The sequence below is a fragment of the Schistocerca gregaria genome, unplaced genomic scaffold, assembly GCF_023897955.1.
Source record: "Schistocerca gregaria isolate iqSchGreg1 unplaced genomic scaffold, iqSchGreg1.2 ptg000923l, whole genome shotgun sequence".
NCBI classification, from domain to species: Eukaryota; Metazoa; Arthropoda; class Insecta; order Orthoptera; family Acrididae; genus Schistocerca; species Schistocerca gregaria.
The window spans coordinates 20,001-25,000 of NW_026062280.1; the positions used below are offsets into that span (position 1 = coordinate 20,001).

The 5,000-nt window shown below is 52.2% G+C and overlaps 1 non-coding gene across 1 annotated transcript in view; it reads left to right on the forward strand.

The window, feature by feature from the left end:
• Nucleotides 1-4,044: 4,044 nt before the first annotated feature.
• LOC126325416 (small subunit ribosomal RNA) overlaps nucleotides 4,045-5,000 on the forward strand; it is a 1,893-nt gene continuing 937 nt past the window's right edge. Inside the window, exon 1 of the ribosomal RNA XR_007560097.1 lies at nucleotides 4,045-5,000. This exon is cut by the window's right edge and continues 937 nt beyond it. This is a non-coding gene — a ribosomal RNA (small subunit ribosomal RNA).

The following is a 5,000-nucleotide window of genomic DNA, read 5'->3' on the forward strand; positions in this document are numbered from 1 at the left end:
CAGACCCGCCAGCCTCTTGCTACAAGCATCGAACCGACGTGACATATCTGACGGTGACTCAGGCATCCGCGTACTGCCACAACTATCCACACCCCCCCCCCACTCTCTCTCTGCCCCCTTCCCACACAATACCGAATTTAACCAACTTTATCGCTTAACCTAACTGTGGCTGTACCAGATTATCGCTTAACCTAACTGTGGCTGTACCAGATTATCGCTTAACCTAACTGTGGCTGTACCAGATTATCGCTTAACCTAACTGTGGCTGTACCAGATTATCGCTTAACCTAACTGTGGCTGTACCAGATTATCGCTTAACCTAACTGTGGCTGTACCAGATTATCGCTTAACCTAACTGTGGCTGTACCAGATTATCGCTTAACCTAACTGTGGCTGTACCAGATTATCGCTTAACCTAACTGTGGCTGTACCAGATTATCGCTTAACCTAACTGTGGCTGTACCAGATTATCGCTTAACCTAACTGTGGCTGTACCAGATTATCGCTTAACCTAACTGTGGCTGTACCAGATTATCGCTTAACCTAACTGTGGCTGTACCAGATTATCGCTTAACCTAACTGTGGCTGTACCAGATTATCGCTTAACCTAACTGTGGCTGTACCAGATTATCGCTTAACCTAACTGTGGCTGTACCAGATTATCGCTTAACCTAACTGTGGTTGTACCAGATTATCCCTTAACCTAACTCAATTTGTCCCTTAACCTAACTCAATTTGTCCCTTAACCTAACTCAATTTGTCCCTTAACCTAACTCAATTTGTCCCTTAACCTAACTCAATTTGTCCCTTAACCTAACTCAATTTGTCCCTTAACCTAACTCAATTTGTCCCTTAACCTAACTCAATTTGTCCCTTAACCTAACTCAATTTGTCCCTTAACCTAACTCAATTTGTCCCTTAACCTAACTCAATTTGTCCCTTAACCTAACTCAATTTGTCCCTTAACCTAACTCAATTTGTCCCTTAACCTAACTCAATTTGTCCCTTAACCTAACCCACGTTGTCCCTTAACCTAACCCACGTTGTCCCTTAACCTAACCCACGTTGTCCCTTAACCTAACCCACGTTGTCCCTTAACCTAACCCACGTTGTCCCTTAACGTAACCCACGTTGTCCCTTAACGTAACCCACGTTGTCCCTTAACGTAACCCACGTTGTCCCTTAACGTAACCCACGTTGTCCCTTAACGTAACCCACGTTGTCCCTTAACCTAACCCACGTTGTCCCTTAACCTAACCCACGTTGTCCCTTAACCTAACCCACGTTGTCCCTTAACCTAACCCACGTTGTCCCTTAACCTAACCCACGTTGTCCCTTAACGTAACCCACGTTGTCCCTTAACCTAACCCACGTTGTCCCTTAACCTAACCCACGTTGTCCCTTAACCTAACCCACGTTGTCCCTTAACCTAACCCACGTTGTCCCTTAACCTAACCCACGTTGTCCCTTAACCTAACCCACGTTGTCCCTTAACCTAACCCACGTTGTCCCTTAACCTAACCCACGTTGTCCCTTAACCTAACCCACGTTGTCCCTTAACCTAACCCACGTTGTCCCTTAACCTAACCCACGTTGTCCCTTAACCTAACCCACGTTGTCCCTTAACCTAACCCACGTTGTCCCTTAACCTAACCCACGTTGTCCCTTAACGTAACCCACGTTGTCCCTTAACGTAACCCACGTTGTCCCTTAACGTAACCCACGTTGTCCCTTAACGTAACCCACGTTGTCCCTTAACGTAACCCACGTTGTCCCTTAACCTAACCCACGTTGTCCCTTAACCTAACCCACGTTGTCCCTTAACCTAACCCACGTTGTCCCTTAACCTAACCCACGTTGTCCCTTAACCTAACCCACGTTGTCCCTTAACCTAACCCACGTTGTCCCTTAACCTAACCCACGTTGTCCCTTAACCTAACCCACGTTGTCCCTTAACCTAACCCACGTTGTCCCTTAACCTAACCCACGTTGTCCCTTAACCTAACCCACGTTGTCCCTTAACCTAACCCACGTTGTCCCTTAACCTAACCCACGTTGTCCCTTAACCTAACCCACGTTGTCCCTTAACCTAACCCACGTTGTCCCTTAACCTAACCCACGTTGTCCCTTAACCTAACCCACGTTGTCCCTTAACCTAACCCACGTTGTCCCTTAACCTAACCCACGTTGTCCCTTAACCTAACCCACGTTGTCCCTTAACCTAACCCACGTTGTCCCTTTGCCTAACATAGTTCACTGCTCGGAATCTCTGGTGTCGTTGTTATCCTCATGTAGATGTCTTGCGAGTGTTGCTTACTTTCCACATATTCCCGCTATCCACTGTCAATTGTACTGCAATAGGACTATATCGCCCCCCCCCCCCCCCTCTGCCCCTCTCTTTGTGTCTCCGTCCTCTCAAGCTGGTCGGTCTGGCGTTTGAGTGTTAAATGAGCCTCGCAGCTGTTCAGTTGCGTTCAGATGTCGACGCCCTCAGTGTACGTCGTGGTATGGTCTGTGTCCATTGTCCGCTGATGTCGTACGCGTAACCCACACGCTGTACCGATCATCGGTAGTTACGTACAGAGTGAAGTAGTGTGATACGTGTGACCGTACGCTGGCTGTGCCCAACGGTGTCGAATCTCAATTTCCATATGTTGTGCTCGATGCTACTTGTCTCGTCTCCCAATAACAGCTAGGTTGCACTGTGGTACGCCGTAGAGGCGTGTGGGAGGAACGTACGAACGCATTGTATGTCACCCTGGGTCGCTGGGGGTGGTGGTGCGGTGAGTCAGGTCAGGTCAGCGTGAGCCGTGTGATGTAGTGACGCGTGTATTCCGACTTTGTCGTATTGCCTCACACAAAGTGCTACCCTGGTGGACCGCGTTCCATATCTGGGACATGCCGCAGATGCCGGTTGACAGTGGATCGCGGAAGGGACATCGCATACGTGCGCGGGCCACCTTCCACGTGTTCTCTTCTGCACATGTCGCAGTGTGTATGTGGTCTGATGTAGCGTGTCGTGACACATGACATCCTGGCATGCAAGAATTGTTGAATTCGCAAATGTAGGTGGACATCTACGTTTACTGCCCAAGATACGCAAATGAACTGGAAATCCGTTGTTGAGCGGTTGTTCACGCTGGAGGTGAATCTGTGATGGCGACGATCGGTACAGCTATTAACCGGTTGTTTCAGCGGTACCCGCCACATCCACACACGTGACTAGGCCCATGTGGGTATGAAGCGATACGCGGCGGTGGCTTGGTGGGACTGTTCCCGGCCGGTGAAGGGGGGCCGCCCGGCGTGTTGGCCGCGCGCTGCGTGGGCGCACGCGCAACAGGCGGCTGGTGGGGGGCGCCGAGTGGCAGGAGCGCCAGCCGACGGGCTCGGCAGGCGGCGCAGCTACGCTGCGGCGCACCCTGCACGCGGCGCCTGGCGGCCAAAGTTGGTTCAGCCGAGCCCGGTGCGAAGCGCGGTGGACATCTGCAGTGTGCTGGTCTGATTGAGGACTGTGTGCGTTGAGGATGCGCCGCCGCCTGGCACTCGGCGCCGCGACGCCGTCTGCTGCTCGGTCGCCCCAGCGGTTCTCGCAGGTGGTTTGTATCGCAGTTGTGCGGACGTGTTGGCGCGTGCGCTGTGCTGGGAGAGTTCGCTTCTGCACCCAAGTGGGGCTTTGCCCTTGTGTGGCGCTGGCGTTGGAGCTGCCGGTCACCATAGGTGGCGCGTGTTGTCTCCCGCCGGCAATGCCACGACAGCACGCTCCCGGGCCTCTGTCGGCAGCGGCAAGCTCAGTTGGGAGCAAGGGTGTTCGCACTAAAACCGTCTACTCGCCTAACTCCGGGCGATTGCGCCTCTCTCGAAACCGACCAAGTACCTAGGACGGCGCTGCGCGCCGCCGGGACCTGAGAGGGTTTCGAGGTGTATCGTGCAGGGGAGCTCGGCCTCCTCCTGTTTGCAGAATAATTGAGCGGACGCTTGCGTGTTCGCGCGGGCCCCCGGGACACACTCCCGGGCGGCCGGCTGCTCAGCTCTAGTTGACGCAGCTCCCTGGTTGATCCTGCCAGTAGTCATATGCTTGTCTCAAAGATTAAGCCATGCATGTCTCAGTACAAGCCGCATTAAGGTGAAACCGCGAATGGCTCATTAAATCAGTTATGGTTCCTTAGATCGTACCCACGTTACTTGGATAACTGTGGTAATTCTAGAGCTAATACATGCAAACAGAGTCCCGACCAGAGATGGAAGGGACGCTTTTATTAGATCAAAACCAATCGGATTGGCTTGTCTGGTCCGTTTGCCTTGGTGACTCTGAATAACTTTGGGCTGATCGCACGGTCCTCGTACCGGCGACGCATCTTTCAAATGTCTGCCTTATCAACTGTCGATGGTAGGTTCTGCGCCTACCATGGTTGTAACGGGTAACGGGGAATCAGGGTTCGATTCCGGAGAGGGAGCCTGAGAAACGGCTACCACATCCAAGGAAGGCAGCAGGCGCGCAAATTACCCACTCCCGGCACGGGGAGGTAGTGACGAAAAATAACGATACGGGACTCATCCGAGGCCCCGTAATCGGAATGAGTACACTTTAAATCCTTTAACGAGTATCTATTGGAGGGCAAGTCTGGTGCCAGCAGCCGCGGTAATTCCAGCTCCAATAGCGTATATTAAAGTTGTTGCGGTTAAAAAGCTCGTAGTTGGATTTGTGTCCCACGCTGTTGGTTCACCGCCCGTCGGTGTTTAACTGGCATGTATCGTGGGACGTCCTGCCGGTGGGGCGAGCCGAAGGGGTGCTTTCGCGTCCCGAGGCGGACCCCGTTTAAATCCTACCAGGGTGCTCTTTGTTGAGTGTCTCGGTGGGCCGGCACGTTTACTTTGAACAAATTAGAGTGCTTAAAGCAGGCAAGCCCGCCTGAATACTGTGTGCATGGAATAATGGAATAGGACCTCGGTTCTATTTTGTTGGTTTTCGGAACCCGAGGTAATGATTAATAGGGACAGGC